The following is a 19,607-nucleotide window of genomic DNA, read 5'->3' on the forward strand; positions in this document are numbered from 1 at the left end:
TGTTGCTTATTTTCTATTAGCTCATGTAGAGGGCAAGGGAAGCCTGGTGATGGCCTCGGTGTGCTTGCTCAGAGCACCCACTCAGAACATTCATTTCACCTATATAATGCAATACAATGTGCAGTACCACTTGAGTTTTGGGGACAGCAGATGTCTTCATCTCAACAGCACTCTGCCAAGTTGCGAAGCTGTGAGTGATTTTCCTGTGGGGAAGATTCCAACCTTCTCCACGGGAAGGAAAGGGAACACAAGTTTCCATTTATGAAAGCAACTTGTGCTGCCTGGTAGGGATATGTGATGAACCATTCTTACTACAATAAATGGGTTACCAAGAGCGGTGGTCAGGCAGGACATGGCTCTGAGCAACCTGACTGTGCTGTAGATGTCCCCGCTCGTTGCAGGGGATTTGGACTAGATGGCCTTTAATGATCCAACTCAAACGATTCTGTGATTCTATGTTTCCACTTAACGTAGAGGGTTTCTGGCCTGTTTAATGATGGTGAGTTAAGCCTGGCCATTCAGACATGCTAATGTACAGGGAAAGTTTTATTGGCAGGAATTTTGCAGGTATTCTAATGTCTTTCACTTAATGCGCACGCACAGACTGTAAGGACAGCTCTCTAAGTTTGTAGGGCATGTTGAAGTCAGTTCTTAAGCCAAATGAAACCATTAGAAGAACACAGAGATGCATACTCAACTTTGCAAACCCAACTCCTGTCTCAGAACCCCACCTGACCCCTCCTGTTTCAATACCCCACCACTGCTGACTGTAGTGCAGATATGCATTCCCTGCAGTACGGCAGGAGGGAGAAGAGGCTTTGTTGATGCTCCTCAGGAAAAGCAGGGCAGAAGTCTCCAAAAAGCTGAAGAAGCCTCACAGCAAATCGCGTACCCTGGAGACCTTCTTCTTTTCAGCTGCATAATATCTGGCTCCAAGACCTTCACCAGCAGTGATGGTTGTGGAGCAGTGCAGGCAGTAAAGCTGCAAGTCATTTGGAGATCAAAATATAACAATTGTCAGCAAGATGTCACATGGAAGCACCAGGAATATTCAGTGATTGCACCCCTGTGTTAGTGATCAGCCTCACTTTAGAGCTGATGTTGGGAACCTGCTTTGGCAGGGGGGTTGGACTCGATGATCTCTGGATGTCCCTTCCAACCCCTATACTTCTGTGATTCTGTGATTCTGTGATTTCCCCAGTATACAGGAAAATCTTACTGACTCCTGTGATGGTAGCAAGTTTGGAAATCATTTGACATGGGAAGTGTCCAGATGTATCTTCTCCATCAAGCTCATGTCCTTTCTTGTGTGTTGTAACAAAAATATTTTTTCAGCAAGATTTTGGAACAAGATTTATTTTTAGTTTCTTTTAAGCCAATTTGGATCCAGAAATGAACAAAAAAGCCTCCAAACCCCAAACGAAACAGCACGACTGAACAAAGGGGCTCTTGTTTATAAACTTCAATTTTAAGGGCTTGTTGCACATTCTTCTGAAACAGTTTTTCATCTTTCACTCACACAGTCCAATTTTTTAAATACTAACCTATTCAAGAAGCAAGTACTTTCCACTGCTATTTTGAGCATCTATTCAGTGCTGTCTCCAATTCCCACAAGCTGAACATACAACTCTCCCATGCATTGATCCTCTTCGATAATATTTCCGAAGCAAAAAATGAAACAGTTCCAATGTGTCAAGGAACAAAGTTAAAGAGGCTGAGCTGAATCTGTCCCATGATCTGTCAGCTGCCAAGCCTTCATCGCTTAATGAACCTCACCTCATGTTTCTGCCACTTTACAGCACAAGAACAGGTCTCTGTTTCAGAAAAAACAACCCAGAAACAACAGCAACAAAAAAGTCCCTCTCCCCTGCACCCCCCCAATTTCCCTTTGAATCTAGACAGAGTCTAGCCAGGAGAAAAATTTTTCTGCACTTCTACCTTAATATTTCTGTCTGCATTGCTTTGCTGTTCTCTGCCGCCAAAGCTAAGTGTTTGCTGAATTAAATAAACCATGCAGCGTTGACAGAGCTTGTGAATGCTGCCATTGTCACGAGAATCCATTCGCCGACTCGACCCCAAATCCTAGTGCCAATTTTGTACATATTGGTGCGGTGCTGAGCGAACATGAATTGATCATGTTTATGAGGCTAAGAAGTTCTACAGAAAGTAATTTTGCAGGCTGTTTTTGTCACTGTACGCCAAAACTTCAGGTCTGGTTTGGTCTGGTTTGGAATCAGTTCTGTCTGTCGGGAGAGGTTTTTACATTACAAAATGCTCAGTGAATTAGAACCATGTTAGAGAAACTTCTCATCCTACATCTGACATAAAAACAGTTTGTTTCATTTGCACATTAGTTAAAAATCGTGGACTTACTGGATTTCCAGTGTCTGCTTGATGCAACAGGGGATGGTGCAAAAAAATCGGTTTTTCCTCTGTGTACTATGGGAAGACTGAAAGGTTGATACGGTGTAAAGTCTGTAAGATGAAAAATTTATGCTATTTCTGACAAGGTAAGTTTCTTAAGGACCTTGAGAGGCTCTTGAAGAAAGAAGGTACTTGAGAGGAGAGGTCTGATTTCTCATCACAAAACCATAATAAAGCTTCCCTATTTTTTCATGTCCTGAATGCTTCCACCTTGTTGTATACTCCAGAACCAAAGGACCTTCTGCCCTTCTGAGAAACTCACATACAAAATTGGAGCTGCTGGTTTTGTATGAAGTCTGTAAACGAATGCGTCCATCTCCAGCTTCAGCTGCTCTTTGTAAGACTACCCAAGAACTCCTCACTGTTATTTCCTCCAACACCTTTTCTTTCCCCTCTTTTCGTGCCTGCGAAACAGCAAAGCAGCAAAGATCTTCCGAGTGTCTCTGCTCTATGGCTTGAGCTGATGCATCAGACCAGAACTTAAGTTCCAGAAGGTATACTGGCTTCAGGCTTTTGGTTTCCCTTTTCAAGTAATGGCGTGTGATGGTACAATAATCTTTTCAGCAGTGTTTTCCCTTTGGCTTTGTTTTCAAGTTGCACAGAGGGCTGCCGTGCAGCTGACTCACCCCATCTTTAGACGCTGTCCTTCATGGAGGTGCGTCTCACTCCAGAACAGTGCTTTCAATCCTGTGCTTCAGGTGAGTCAGCCTGGCACCTGGCAAGAGCAGAAATACTGTTTTCATTGACTTTTTGTTTTTTAACACAATGCCAGGGTATACCTGTTGCTTGCTTACTTGTGGTCTCATGACAAGATTTAGTCTGCTACACTTAGGCAAGGTCCTGTGGCTTTATTGATGCTTTCATTTAAAAGAAGGTTGCAAGGTGCCTGGTTTCTTCCAAGCCCTTTATGTGTGAGCTTTCTAGTTCATATAAATAAGGGAAATTATGTTCTTTCAGGCTACTGCCTGACTTCTGCTACATGAACAGAGGCTGGTGCAAACCAAAAGGATAATTCATGTCCACCAGAATTCAGATTAAAGTTCAGAAGTGACTGTTTAAAAGCTCCAGGATAATTATTTCACCTGAAGTTGGATTTTTTTTCTTCAGGCTTGACTTACAGTTTATAAATATGTGAGATAGGAGATTGGTAATTCAGTTTATAGTTTGTATGAACCCTGAAGCTTATGTCAATGCTGTTATCTATTATAGAAATGCAAACATGCTCTTTGATGTGTTATTCTCAGAGACTTGGGAGGATAAAGACAGAATACTCTATGGGCATTTGTAAAAGAAATTCAGAAATTGCAAGTCTACTAGGACCTAATAACATATTTTCACTTATTTTTTTTCCACTTTTGCAATATGCTTGATTACAATAACTTAAAAACAAGAAAAATACTGCAACTGTTTAGGCTTCTGCAATAGGATAGCTCAAACCAGTTTCCATGCTATACCAAAACTCCTTTTTTTATTATGCCAAACATGTCTTAGATTGTAACAGCAGGGAAATTTGGTGCCACATATCTATAATTTATTCTGCTGGGCAGATTTTCTTGCTATAGGAGCACCTCCTGCTGGCTTAGCACAGCACTGCCCATGGACTGTTTGTATTTTTCAGATTTGGGCAAAACAAGGCAGTGAAGGGAGGTTTCTTGAGACAAAGGGAAATAATCCAAGTGGGATCAGCTCTGGTGCCGTACAAGGTGATGGGGATGGCTTTGGTGATGGATGCTACCCAACCTACCACAGACACATAAGTATATAATCCACAATGGAGTACTGTTCCTCTGCTAATACCATTGAAGCTCAAACATTTCCAGTGAACCAGGCTGATGAGGATCAGGAGGTGAGAAATATCAAGAAGACATGGCACTAGTCCTTGGTAGCTTCCACTATTCAAGGAAATATCAATCAGAATGTTCTTTCCACCAAAAAATGCCATTTACATTAAAAATGTGAATGTTCTGTGGGTTTGTGAACATTCCAGTGAGTTTCATTTGAAAATATGAAAGCAAAATATGAATTCATCGTGATTGATTACTGCCATAACAAGCATCTCACTGTTTTGTTTCCAAGCAACTTCTTTCTTGTTGGTTTGTTTTTATTTTTTTTAGGAAGCACTTAAAAAATTGTTTAAGAAAATAAAAGAAGAAGAAAATAAAATTGCAAATGATACTTTAAACTTCTATCTAAATAAGCTAACCTGACCTGAGAGGTTTTTTTTTTTTTTTTTCTTGGTAAACTAAAACAATTGAAAATGCTTGCTGTCATTCAGACACACAACAAAAATAAATTTGAAATATCAAAGTTTCCTCTAAAATGAGAACACTGCCAGTGCTGGCATGTTCCCTTTGGAGATCAAAGCTCTTGGGATGGATGGAGACGACAGAAAGAAAACCTGGTTTGTTAGTTTAAATGTAGTGGGAGGGGAGAATGAGAGAGCAAAGCATCTTAGGGAGTAGGACTTGAACAGAAATGAGCAGTACAGATCTGCTCATCAACTCCTATTACTAGCAGAAATGACTAGCACTGTGGCAACACTTAAAGACTTCTCTTATTTACTGCTAATAGTATACTAAGTATATATAGCTTATATACTATTCTAATAGTATATAAGGAGGCCAATGAGGTAGACACCAGACAACAAACATAATAAAATGTAATTTTTGCATCTTAATTTTTTTTTTTTTTTTAAAGGACTACCCAGGTTTATTCCAAAAATATTTTCCTTCTCTATTGTCCCATTTTAATATTTTGACACACCCAGATGAAAACAGTGTGTCACTACCATGCCGTGTTGTTCTATGCTGTCATTTGCTGTATGGCTGTGCTCCAGTGTATTTCCATCGACTGCTCCGTTGGTTAATAGTCACCTTTGGCTCACTGCTCTCAGTGTGGGTGCTGTGCAATATTGCTGGTGTTTGCACACAGATGTATGTCAGTCCAGGCCAGAGCTCAACCAGGACACTGTACCTGGGCCTGCCTGCCTATATTGCACATAATTTAAAGAAAGAAAAGCTAGAAAATAATTTAGAAATGATTTGGCAAGTGGTTTAAAACTTCTCTGAGGATGCTTTGGTAAATCTTACTGCTTGTTAAGTCAGACTCCTATTATTCCTTTTATTTGGGTGGTGACACACTGGAGCAGGTTGCCCAAGGAGGTTGTGGATGCCCTATCCCTGGAGGCATTCAAGGCCAGGATGGATGTGGCTCTGGGCAGCCTGGTCTGATGGTTGGTGACATGGCAGGGGGTTGAAACTAGATGATCACTGTGGTCCTTTTAAACCCAGGCCATTCTGTGGTTCTGTGATATGACTCTATGATTCCAGAGGAACTGAAAATTGTAACTAGTGCATTTTTAGGAATTAGAAAAACTTACCTAACCTCACATAGTCAGACTATCAGGATATTACCATTTATGGCAGCGCTTTAGAAAAGAGCTTATGGGAGTGTGGCACCCAGACCCAGTTCTACCCCCACTGAAATGCATATTAATTTCCTATCAACTTTCATGTGAGGGATCAAAACTCTCAGCTCTCACCGAATTTCCCTGAGAGTTTGGTGACTGTTGCAAAAATCCCAGCTCAAACCTCCTAACTGTCACTCTCATTTCAGGCAGAATTGGGTGCCTAGTGCGAAAATCCCAGGCTGAACAGCCTGATAACTCCTGGCTTTCAGGGCCAGGCAGCAAGCACTTTGAATCCAAGCAGAAAACCACCAGGAATCTCTGTTTTCCAGCTCAGAGGGTTATGATATTTTGGCCTTGGCTGTACATTCAAGCTGGACGCAAGATTACCTGTGGGAGGTTTAGGATGAGTTTGCTTTCTTCAGGGATAAAGGGGAATTTACATCTGGGCAAGAGATCTGGCTGTAGTGTTGCATTTCTCTGTCCATAGTTGCTGGGCGAAAGTTAACCCAGAATCTGCAATGATTACAAGTAAGTCTTGTGAGATGGACTCATGGGTGAAGATGGGAGGTCACAAACACATATTCTCTCCCTTTCAATGCCAGCATCAACCAGTGCTATTCTCTTTCTGAGAAGAAAAGTGATGTGTGTGTTATTTCATACCAAATTACTGCAAGCGGATCTGTGCGCCGGCTTTGCAAGTTGGTGCAGAACGTAACCAACCACGGCCAGTGGGATGCTGCAGGGGCAGAAGTAGTCACCGGTACAAATCTAATTACGAGATTAAGACTGCTGTGTGGGTGTGTGCTTGCACGTGTGCCGGGGGCTGCGCGCCCTCCTCGTATAAATAACGAGAGCAACAGCAGTAATGAGTTATTCGTGGAACAAACAAATCTGCTTTACGGTAACAGCTCTGTATCTGTGATCTCTAGCTGCTTTTTATTTAAAAGAAAAAGTATTTGTATATTGACTGAGTAAAATAGCCTGCTTGCCAGCGCTCTCAGAGCAACAGTAATTACATGGATTTTTGGTCAGTCCTGTCATAGTTACTCCACTAACTTGATTAACCTATATAATGAGTACAGGACTGTGACCAATACTGACCCCACATCAAAGGATGGTATTGCTGCTGTGTGCTGACCTGAATTTTAATTGTTCTCTGAGTTTTGTAATTAAACCACAGATGTGCTAAAGAAGAGATTAGGCATTTTAGCTGGCAGTGTATGCATTTTCCCAGATGTGTCAACTGTGTATACTATAAAATGTCAGATGCCCGCCTCAATACGCAAATATCTAATGACATGCTACTTTGCAGATACCTAAAGCCTCTCTCTTTTTTTTCTTCGTGTCTTAAAGTGGGGAACAAAATTAATTTATATGCTAAAATTCTTCCATATACATTACTGCGTGCCACCATGGCTCTTGCATAAAGTTATATAAATAAATCAACAATGAATAAATTAGAACTTCAAGTGTCTGTGAAGTTCCCATAGGCTTATACACTTGGTCCTCAGAGTCCAAAAACGCTACTGCAGACAGATGTTTTCCCTTCTTCAGGATCATCCGAGTGGTGCATCTGTTGCTTCAGCCAGTGGCTATGCCAGACTCGAGAGAAAACACGTTGCTCCTTAAATGAAGACAACTAATAGAAATAAATTAGAGCATCCAAGAGGCTGCTGTGCCTCCCTCCTGTTGAAATGCGTTTCTCTTCTGGAAGCCCTCATCTCATAAAGGAAAGGAACCATACGGCCCTATTCCACTCAACCCCTCCCTCTGTCTTTCTGCTGGAGAAAAGCACATGTTTAGTGTCTGAGCTTCCCAGCACATGTTGCCGTCAACCTCGCACTCATTCATTTAGCAAGGAAAAGTACAATGCCTTTGCTGGCGCAGCTCCCTGCTCTGCTCTTGACCAAGCAGATGAGACTGAACTAAGAGCTTAGCAAATTAATCTAGAGCTGGGTGGGACGCATTGGAAGGGAACAACTGGGACAAAGATCCATGCTTCACTCATAACATTTTGTTTGGAACATATGGAAAGAATTGGGAGCTACATTTTTATCTCGATAAGTTGGGACTTGGGAGTGTGTATTGAGATTTATGCAAGCGTGAATTTGGTCTGAAACTTTTCTTCTTTCCTGTTCTTGTAGTTCTTCCAGCTCCTTGTGATTCATTTCGCCTGTGTTCTACCACTGATGGTAGTCTTCCTTTCATATAGGAAGCCTGCCTTGCATGCAGAACAATGACAAGATGACAAAATATAGCAGGTTTAGTGAGGAGCAATCTCTGAAGTACACACTTCTTTGCATCTTTCAGAGCCAGAGTTCTTTTAACGTGGACAATTTGCAGGTGTCTACCAGTATCTTAGAAAAAAATAATTTAATATGTGACTGTACAACTTACTGGGATCTTGAAATAGTCCTAGTCCTCTATCTGAAAAAGAACCCAACAGAGGATAAGAGTAACCACCCGGCACTGTTCTGTAGACACTGCACTTAATATAGCATTTGAAGGATACTATCCAGAGACAGTTTCTGCTTTGTTCTTTCCAGTGGCCTGCCTAGGAATCCCAAAGACATATCTGGAAAGTTTTTTCCTTCAATGTGAGAATTGTTTGTAAAGCCGTGTAGCTGAGTTCATCAACTGGATGCATTTTTTTTCTTTATAGCATGCTTCATTTCTCCTTGGCTCCTGCAGCCTCCAAAGCAAACAGAGGTCTTCTTTATGCATGTCTCACCGCATGTCACTTTCAGGCACAGGGCTTTGCCATCTAATTTGGGTCCTGCCATGAAAGCAATTCCTGTGTGCTAGAGTTTGAAGAGCATAGATAAATGTAATACTAGTATCAGCACGCTGGTTTTTTTTCTACCATTTTGCAGTGATTACTCACTTAAGCTTGTGACCAGCCTTGAAAAAACAGTGAGAACTCTTAAATGATGGCTGTTGGGCGCTGTGGAGAATGATGCCTTCATTACCAGGCTCAAATGCACATAGGAACCCTGCCTCCTTTTTCTGGAAGCATCCTCACCTTTATAGAAAATACTGCATCTGCAGTAGAGGCTGCAATTACCCTTCTTGAATGTATGTAAGGACAGAGCATTAAGTAATGTGTCTGCTAGCTAAAGGAAATAATATATCTCTACTGGAAATACTGATGTGCATATTCTTTAAGAGTGAGTTACGCACCTGTGAGAGCAGTTTTTAGACTGTAAATATGACCTCAACTTTTCCTACTGCGTCTTAAGCTTGCAGGCCCATACAGTGCATAGCAATGCTCCAAATAAGAATAGAAAACTGAAACAAAGTAAAAATTGTTGCTTTCTAGCAATCTAAACCTTTATGAAGCAGCTTTTGGCTCTTAAATGGAGACAGTAATATTTAAATAAAATTAAATGGGGTGTCCCAAGTTTGAAATCCTAATACAAGAATTAACAGGGAAGAAAAGTCATAAACAAATTATTAAAATATAATTTTAAGTTAAATATGTTAATTTAAAATAACTTTGCCTAGTCATTTGAAAGATGCAATTTCAAGAGAGAATAACCAGTTTAAAATTAATATAATTTATTAACAATTAAAAATTATAACACAAGCAGAGGGAGGTTGGAGGTGAAATATTGAGTTTCCTTTGATAGGTAGAGTAATTATGAAGTATGCTTTTGAAGTTCAAGAAGAGAGCCTTAGGACACAACATTTTTTAAAGAAAAAATTGGCTTGCACTCTCTTCAAGTGATTTATTTTGCACTAAGAAATGGGTGTGAGACATGATGTGATTTAAAATGTCATCCCTTGATGGAACTGCTTGAGGGTGACATCATTTTTTTTTCCTCTCTCTTTTTATTTATATATTTGGCTTCTTGATTTCTGAAGTTCTCTATCTTAGGGAATCTAATGAAATTAAGTTGAAATGAATTTTAAAAAAAAGCAAGCCATCAACACCTCTGCATTCCTTGGAGTAAAACTTTCCCCTAAAGTTCAGGAAGCTAAAATCTAGACTCTGGAGGGAGCTACCAGGAAGGCAGAAATTACTCTGCTGCATCTTTGTCATCCATGTTGTTTACATGATGCCTGTGTTTGAGAAACACCACTTTTTCATATCTCAGACAAATAAATGCAACATGTTGTGGAAGGATGGTCTCTCTTCAAAGCAGGTTGTCCCACGCATCTCTGGGTAGGAAGGATCACTCTTCTTTCCTCTGTGTGCTTTTTTGAAGGAGCTCTTTTAAAAGTTGGGGTTGGACTTAGAGATGTTCTTTCAAGTAAGTTTAGATCTTCCTTGCTTGAGTAAGTGGACATTTTTCCCTGAAACGATGAAAGAACAGACCTATACTTGGGACATAAGAGTTATGTGATATAGTTGAAATTGTGACTTCAGTAACATGTTTGCTTGCACTGGGCTTTGTGAGCAGGAGGAGGCACAGCTGACTTGTGGCAAAGGACCTGAATGACAGAGCTGGTATCATTGAGCGTGTCCAAAGGTCAACACTGCTGGTGAAATGTCTGGAACATCGTGTTATGAGGAGCACGTGAGGGAACTGGGACTGTTCAGTGTGGAGAAGAGGAGGCTCAGAGACCTTATTGCTCTCTACAGTTACCTATAAGGATGATGTCAGCCTCTTCTTCCAGGTCACTACCGGTAGAACAAGAGGGTATTTGCACCAGGAGAGGTTCAAGTTGGATGTTAGGAAAAATTTATTCTCAAAAAGAGTGGTGAGACATTGGAACAGGCTGCCCAGGGTGGTTTTGGAGTTACTGTCCCTGGAGGTTTTGAAGGAAAGGGTAGATGTTGCACTGTGTGACATGATTTAGCGTTGTGGTGGTGATAAGATGGTTGATGGTTGGGCTACATGATCTTGGTGCTCTTTCCAACCTTAATGATGCTGTGATTCTTTTATTCTATGATACAGCCAAAATACAGCCTTGCTTTGTAGACCAATCTCTTGTCCAACTTTTGCTTAACTTCAGCAGTATTTTTATATACCTTGCTGACAGCTGTGGTGATTTTTGTCATAAATCTCACAACTTTTGTTCAGAACCCTTAATATTGGAAGCAAGGGATTTATGTGAGAATCTGACAGATTTCACTTGACAGTGAATCTCATAATGTTTTACCTACTGCTAGTTGAACAGTTCTTCCTTAAAAGTTGTAAGGGACCTGTTATGTCACAGCCTAAACTAATGATTGAGAATCTGGTGAAGGGGGTGGCTGGCCCAGCAAGCACAGGTGCAAACAATTCACCTGTTCTTCCCAGATGACCAGAAGGGGTTGACCCTGGATCCTCCCCTTTCTGAGCTCATTTAAGTGCTAGCCTCGAAAGAGGGAGTGTTTTTTCAATGAAGGCTGCTTTCTGTGAGGGGTTGTTCTGTAGATAGAGATCCTTTCACCAGTTGGGTGAGTCAACTTTTTCCTATATACATATGATTATTGATATTCCTAATGGTATTTTATCTGGTGTTGCAAAGAGTTTATCCGAAGCAATTTCACTGCTTCCAAGAATCTACAAAAGTAGATTTCTAGCTCTCAGATCTGCAAACTGAAAAGCCTTGGAAAGATAAATAGCATACCTTCTAGAGGCAGGAAATGGGAAGAGAGCAACTCTACTACATCATCATTACTTTCAAAATCACCTGCTAGAATCCAGATCTTGTAGCTTTGGGTGTGAAGAATCTGGGCTATGGATTTTTCACTGCAAGTGTTTCTGCTGTTACTCAAGGAAATCAGAGTAAAGACCATTAAAGTTGCCACAGCTTTCTTTGTGATTTCCTGTTTAACAATACTGTGTTTGTTTGCAGCCTTACCCAATGTGTACCATTGTCCTACCCTTCTGAGGGATGCCAGGCTCATGGCAGCCACATTGCTGTGTATTAATTCACAACCACTGTAATGGTGAACAATACTCTGCCAGGTTGATGCAAGTTCACTTGATTGCTCTGGATGTTTCCTGGGAGCTCAGGGATTTGTGTGGAGCTTGTAACAGTCCTGGGAGGTGTTGTATCTACTGGGCTTGGATGGTACATTTAGATGTGAAGTAGTTCTGTTGGGCTGATGTATGGGACATCCATCTGTGCTTGCTACCTATGGAAATCCCAACCGAATTAAAAACAAGCTAACAAAAAACCCTTCCAACTTCACACAGATGTGTTCTGGGAAGTCATGGATGCTATTCTTACTTTCAGCTCCACCAGTTTTGCAGGGCTAAGTGACTGAAATAAAGGGGAATGTATTTCATCACCAGCATCAGTAAATTATAATAGAATACACACAGGGCACAGATCTGCCAAGTAAGAGAAGCTGCATTTTTTCCTTGTCACTTTTCAAATAAAATTGCCATCTAATCTAAAATACAGCAGCCTTGCTGAAAGTCTATGAATTCTCTTTGTATGAGAAAGTGTAGCAAAGTTCGTAGCCAGACTTGTTATAAAAACACAGAAGTTAAAAATAGCAGTGTAATCAAGGAGCAGAATCCAGCTCTAAATGGGTGGCCCAGTTTGCTCTCACATTTGAACACTGTAAACATAAATCAACCCTTGTCTTTTTAGGCTGCTGCTACTAGCTTTTTCTTTTGCTATGGAGAAATGTTCATGCTTCCCTATCATTTGACAACTCCTGACTGCTTTCGCAGTCTTTGTTCATGAAAGATCTATGTCAACTATGTACCAGCATCCCTTTGACTGTAAGCAGCCCGTAATTGGAAAGGTATTTCTAATAGAGTAAATTTTCTGCAGACCCCTTGGAAGGAGCTTGCTGTGCTTTTCTTCTGAGCCTTCTACAGGACTGTGCTGCTTTGTTTAGTAAGAAAAAAAATAAATTGATATTACACTGGAAGATTGATTGACTTTTGGTCCCACTCTGACAGTCACTGAGTTATCCATCCTCACTTTTTTTTAGTGCAGTAATTCTAGAAAATTCATCCTACCTGTGTTTCACATTGGGTGGCAAAAGTGACTGAAAGGGGGGGGCTAGAAAGTAGGGCATCTGACTTCCTACCTTCTCTGTTGGGGCTGTGATCCACTTCATTGAAGGGGAGGATATTAAACCATTGAAGGAGAACTGAGATTGTGATAAAAGAGAGGAGTTAGAGATCTCTAAATTCTTAAATGTTTTGAGTAGGATCTCCTTTCTTTTTTTTTTTTTTTTTTTTTTTAATTTTTCTTGAAATGCTTAGTTGAAAAACTGAGGTGAACTCTTCATACTTTCTGAGATATTGTAATCCCTAACCTTGCTGGAGTTTGTACTCTTTCACTTTGCAGGCCTTGTCAATGCCTCTTCAAAGCAGCACAGGGTTCTAGCTGCCTATGGAGTGCAAATGTATTTACCAATTGTGCAATACTTCTTTGAGATAAATTTATTGTTAGTAGTATTTTTAACTGTGAGCCTTCTGATAAAGGCTTCTTGGTACAAAAGCAAAGAGGCTGTTGGAGGCAGACTATCACAAAAACACTAGGATTGTGGACGAGTAGGAGCAAGAAACTTGTCTTCTACCCTGTGGCTGTTTGCTTGGTTTTTTTTATGAGAAGGTCCAGGAAGAGATGCAGTGTGTGTTCTGGGGCTCAAGTGTTGCTGTGCAGCAGGGCTGTCCTGCTGGTAGGAAGCTAGTTGTGCTGGATCCAGGCTGGATCATGGTGGCCTGGCCTTGGCGCACAGCACCCCACAGAGGGGGCTGCTTGTGCATGGCAGAGAGTGACTGAAAATGGCAGAAATCCTCCTTGCTCTTCAGCTTTGCTGTCCTGAGGTGGGATGACATTCCTTGCTTTCCTGGTGTGCTGGAGCAGCTCTGTGTCGGTGAGCAAGATGTGGCCTTCTCATGAGAGGCAGGGGCTGAACTGAGGTGTTTGAGGAAACTGTCCTACACAGATAGCAAACAAAAATACTCTTTGGGCTTTCAGATGTCTTAGAGATAAACCTCTCAAGGATTTCAGACTGCTTTTTTTTTTTTTTTTTTTTTTTTTTCCCCCCCTCTTGCAGGCCCTTTTATTTTCTTGGGCTGCTGCTAATCAGTAACTACATTTTCCTGACTTCGGGGTCATTACTGTGTTTCCTTTGCTGTAAGGATTTAAAAGGGCTTTCCTATCACTGACAAATACCAAACCAGGTGAGACTGCTGCTTGTGGTGAGTGTTTGCCACTGGAGAGCCTTAAATACTCATACCTTGTGCCTGACAGCGTAGCAATTTCAGCTATTTTAGCAAAAATAACCAGGAAAGATCTCTAGTACTTTCCCAGAGGGGAGTGGGCCTGTTAAAAGTGGTGAGTAGGATCCTACCTTGTTGCAGTAGCATGTAATCCACTTTGTTTAACCAATGGAAGTCTGCTTTTTTTAATTACAGTGAAGCAGTTCCTGCTGCTCTGTTGCCCCCACAAGCTGCAGTCCTTGCAGTTTAGGGACCTCTGGCCCCAAAGTACAGGCGAGTTCCTTCCCTTTGTCTAAGGAAAATGGTCCCTCTGGAAGTCAGCGTGATGACCTGGGATGTAGCAGGTCTCAGTTCTCTTTGCACCTCTTAGCTGGCTTAGCTGGCTGCTAAGTGATAGAAGGCTTTGCCTCCATGTGCCTCATCCCCCTGCTGAAAATAGGCATATAGGGAGGGCACATCACTGCTGCAAGACTGCAAAAAAATTGCTGTTTGATAACATGGCTCGGCATGTTCTAAAGGGTACATAGAGATAAGTATAGGAAAGCTGATCTTATATTTTCTTTAAGGACTTCCAGACACTGCAATTGCAGCAAAATTAACTAAAAACTGCTTTTGATGGGTCTCTTCCAAAATCTCCTGTTTGGAAGTAAGTCACCTGCTGAGTTCTATGCTGCCTGCTCTGGGCTGCTTCTGGTATGTATGGGAGGTGGTTCACTGGAAACTGCACAGCATTGAATGGTAGAATAAAGATATACTTTTAATATAAGATTTCTGAAGCACTGCTCTATTAAATACAGTAAATATTCCTTAGTGAGTACTACAGCTTCATGCCAGTTGCTTGCATCAAAAGTGATTTCTCGTTTCCCTATTTTTCAGCTGCAGAATGGATCAGTATTTAAATGGGTTGCATTGTGTGAACAGAGAATGCAAAAAATGCACAACTTTTGGTGAGTACACTTGTTATTTATATTTGGTGGTCTGTTGTTTCAGATGACGTGCAGGTAACTTCTCTGTAGTAAAAAGAACAAAACTCTTTAGATTAGGATTCCAGACTCAAGGTATTTAATTATGTGCAAACTAGTTTAGGCTATGTGCATGTATTCTGTAGATCTCCTGCTCTGTTCTAAGACTTATTTCATGCTTATAAACACTGTAAAAGAGTATGAGGGCTACACAGATTCAGAAGAAAATTGTTTATTTCTTTCATATTTGTTCCAGTAAATGTAGCCAGTGCTCTGAAGCCTGGGCCTGTCTTGATGAAATAATAGCTAAGGTTATTAATATATAAAATAAGTTTTTTTTAAAAAAACAACAACAAAAAAACCTCATGCTGAAAAACTGATTAACTACTTCATTTGTTGAAGAAGACTGCCAAATCCAGAAAAGAAAATAACCCACATTATACCTGTCACTAAGAGGAGAATGCCATGCTGTGTGTTACCTGGATGTTGAGCTATTGGATCAGTGTCTCTCAAGGAGAGTTCTGAAGCCACATGGTCTCTCTGGGTACTGGATTTTGTACTTGGACCTCTGTATTAAAACTCATGCAGAGTGACAGCTCCCTATTGGATATACATCTGAAGAGCCGCAAGAGTGCAAGTCATTCCAGCAAGGGTCTGGTATAAATTACACTCTTAATTGGCTCCAGATAAGTCTATTTTGGACTATGGAACATGAAGAACTTGTGTGGCGTACTAAATCTTCCTACTTCTTGCACAAACCCTGTCTTTACAGGGAACTGCCTGTAAAGAAGGGAGTCATAGACATACAGATCTAGAAGCTGGCAGGCTTTGCATGGCAAAATCCCATTCGATCAGACCTTGCACAGACTGCTATTATACTACTGGGCATGTAATTTCTCAACTGAGAGACATGCAGTGAGACCTAGGACCTGTATCAGATGATTTGTTTAGATGTAGCAAGATGTTTTTAAGAGGCAGTGTTTATCTTCATTCTTATGTGCGCAGATTAGGGAAGAAGTAGTAGTCATGGTGTAGTTGTTTAAAGCTCCAAATACATTTTTAAATAATTCAATGCATCTAAAGTAAAGATCAGTTATTCAAAACATATATTTGCAAAAAATGCAGTGTGACAAAATAAATACCAATAATTTAAAACATTTGTTGGCCTTTAATGTTGCAGAATATGTATCTGCAACAGTAATAAAACCTCAATAAACATGATTTAATAGTTTAGTGTACTTTTAACACATAAGCATGCTATTGAGCTGAAAAATCAGATTTCAGTTTGGCAGTGGAGGAATGAGTTTATGAAGTCAGCTTCTAAGTTTACACCTGGTTTGGAAGAGACAGCCACAATCATGTATCTAAGAGAAGAAACTGGTGTTTGTTGAGAATCCTTAATCATTTATTGCATTTACAAGCTGGTGCTTCATAATGTGGTTCTCCTTTATATCAAGTGAAGAAATTTTGAGGGAGGCTAAGAGACAGAATGTGAAGTAAATTTTAAAATAGATGGAGGTAGCTGAAAAAATTTTATCTGAACTGGTAGGGTTTCATTTGGTAATGCGGTGTCCAAGAATATTCTACATGTTTTCTGAAAGCTCAGGAAAATACTTCTAGGGACATGTCGGGGTGTTAGAGGTAGAAATATTGCTAAGCTCAGTTGTCCATTGGAGTTAGGACTAGACCACCTCCTTGGAGCAAAAGTAAGGGCAGGATTTCTCTAGCTCTACTTTCAGAAGCTCAGCAGCTGAACCCAGTGCCTATGGCCACTGTTGCTCTCTGATCCTGACAGCCGTGCTCACTATGAACCCACTGCTGCGAGTTTTAATTCCAGGCCTGCATCCTAGGTACTGATGCATAAAAAAGGTGAGGTATAATTCTTTTTCCACTGTGAAAGATGCAGTTGGCAGCCCTTCCTTGGGCAGAAGTCCTGCTGACTTCACTGAATGTTCGTTTGGAATATGGACAACAGAACTCACACCAGAAGAACATGTAGACTTGACACATTCATAATGTAGTGAAGCTGCTTGTACGCATAATGTTTCTTTCCTGCAGTAAAATGACTGTTTTTCAAAATCCACTTCAGACATTGGAAGTTCCTGCCCCACAGTGAGACCGATTCTAGCAGAAGTAAATATAAATGGATGTAATGTTTTGTATTTTGTAGTCTATAGTGTGGATTTTATCTATGTGCCTATTATATACCATCATAATACAGTTGGCTTCCTTGGTAATAATTTTTGATTATTGTAATTTGAAGACTTGTCTACATGAAGTACTGAATAGAGGTGTGAATATGAATCATGTTAGCTCTTCAAGCCCCTGTGGATCCTCTTGTCCTGACTGCATTCATGAAGTTTGGGCTAATCCACTTCCAAAGTTAATTAGCATGCTAACTTGTACTGTGCTAATCTTCTTGTGGTCAACAGGCTAAATTGCTATTACTTTCAAATCACCTACCTCCTCTTTCTGTTTCATTTGTTACTGTTATATAGTGGTGAGAATATAAGCTCACTGTTTCTGAAATATTTGTAGTCCCAGAGCTTTGCAGTTAGAACTTAAATGTTTCATGTTATGCTTTTTCTATTTCTGTGATGATGAGGGAACGTATATATGTGCGGAACTCCTAGGACCCTACAGTGAAGAATTTTAGGTGAGCCTCGATCTTCCATACTATCGAATGCTATTTTGCGTGCTTTTATGAAGAGGGTAATGCAACACAGAATGCTGTACATGGGTTCTTCCAGCTCTGAATTAGTCTCTTTTATCTGTCTCTGACCACAACAGATGTTGGCAGCCTTTCTATTCCATATCCTTAAGTCAGACTAAGAATATCAGTTCCGCTTAGGGAAGCTGTAGGGGAATAGTTTAACCCTTTCAGGAGGCTTTTTTTTTTTTCTCTCTTTAAAATTCTTGACTTTTAATTTAAAATAAGATTCAGTAAATGCTTAAAGTGGCAACTACATCTTTGAGGGATTCCTCAGTTTTAATTTCATAGTTGAATTAATTGGCTTCTTTAAATTTTCTGTTAGTTTCCTTCTCATCAGGGACACACAGATGGAGGTTAAAAACATCACTGCAAATGTTTCTAATATAAATTTAGCAAAGGAATTTGGAATGGCAGTAGAGCTGTAGAAGACTTGAGTGTAATCTTCAACATTTAGAAGGTACTGTTTTGCACTATAGATGGTACTAGCCATCTCTGGAAAACTGTGCCTCTTGGACTTTCCAAATGAGTTTATTATAGTGCACGGTATGAAACCTTATTATAAAGGCTTATGGGGAAGTAACAGAACTTTCCTCATAGGTGGAGTTAACAATTTTCATTTACCCAAATTCTTTTCAGGATAACCTTGGACTATTTGCTTTTGTTTTAAAACTCAAATTCAAGCAAGAAATACAAGCCATGGTTATATCCCTTAAATTAATTACAAATGCAGATATTTTGTTGCTGTGTTTTATTTAGAATTCACATAAAAGGTCATAATAGAAAGAAAAAATATAGTTATATATTAGAATAAACTCTTCTGAATTATTAGTTATGTGTCCACAGTCCTTGCAGTCTGCTCACTGCCCTTTGCGATTACTGGCCATCAGAAAGATCCTGACAATGCCCAAATCAATGCAGCATTCTTCTTACATTCTGCTGCTGCACTCATGCTTCAAATGCAGCCCTGTACTGCCTGATGTCTAGCTAGTTACATGTATTCAAGTGAGAGGGCTGTAAGGATCTAATTTTACTGACTGACAAGGATTGCAGAAGCATACACAGCCTGCTCATATCCTTTGTGGAGTTGGAAGCAGAGCCACCTTTTCATTTCTTTTTTTTCTACTGCACAGAGACGCCATCACATATGTTCTGAGGCTGATGAACTGAGGAGGTCTGGGAGCCACATGTGACCAGCAGAATGAGCACCGGCCTATAGTGCAGTTTCAGTGGGAGATGACTTTTGGGAAAGTTCCCACAGAAATCCCATTGTAGCATTTCTGTTCTTACTGGGCCTGATTTCATTTATTCTGAGGCTTCCTCACATATTTCTGGCATTGCACTGAGACCTTAACATGGACATAATGCACACTTGCAATCTCATTAATGCTCTTTGGCATTGCCAGAAGGGTGTGAAAGGGCTGTGCATGTCAAGGAGAATCTGGCCCATCGTGTTTATTCATGCAGTAGCTTCTGCTGAGTCACAGTCTGCCTCACAGCCAGGAAAAGGAAGGGCTTGTTTTCATTAGAGGACATCAATACTATCTGGTGGTTGCAGAGCACTGGAGCGCAGAGTGTGTTGAGGGAGGATCACAGAGGGCTTTCTGGAACTCAAAGCAGCAATACTTTAGTGTGATGAGTGACACAGCTGGAAAGATGATATTTTCAATCATGCACTACAATGGTTTATCCTGAGGACTTAATCTCCCAAGTCTGGAGTGTGGGGATCGATTGCTCTTCTCCTGGGAGAACAGAAACAGAAGACCTCAGGAGGCTGTGACAACTATGCAGCAGACAGGTCTTCAGCCAGCTTGCTTATGAAATGTGGGCAGTGCACTCTCAGAGGGCAGATGTGCAGCTCTGGTCCCTCTGAACTTCTTGCCTCTTTGCAGAGGGGAACAAGAGTGGACTTGGAAAATGGAGATAAAAGAAAATTTCCCCCAAATTAGTTTTTTGATAGGTTAAGTTGCATGGTT

At 40.6% G+C, this 19,607-nt stretch overlaps 1 protein-coding gene and 1 long non-coding RNA gene across 2 annotated transcripts in view; one reads left to right on the forward strand and one right to left on the reverse strand.

The window, feature by feature from the left end:
* Positions 1-19,607, reverse strand: part of ETNPPL (ethanolamine-phosphate phospho-lyase) — a 339,765-nt gene that overhangs the window by 118,507 nt on the left and 201,651 nt on the right. The gene's annotated exons all lie outside the window — the stretch shown is intronic.
* On the forward strand, positions 11,169-19,025 carry LOC128080018 (uncharacterized). Its single transcript, XR_008206442.1, has 4 exons — positions 11,169-11,219; positions 13,794-13,920; positions 14,836-14,906; positions 18,765-19,025. It is a non-coding gene; the product is annotated as an uncharacterized LOC128080018 (long non-coding RNA).

The sequence above is a fragment of the Tympanuchus pallidicinctus genome, unplaced genomic scaffold (genome assembly GCF_026119805.1).
Source record: "Tympanuchus pallidicinctus isolate F22 unplaced genomic scaffold, pur_lepc_1.0 scaffold2, whole genome shotgun sequence".
Lineage (NCBI taxonomy): Eukaryota > Metazoa > Chordata > Aves > Galliformes > Phasianidae > Tympanuchus > Tympanuchus pallidicinctus.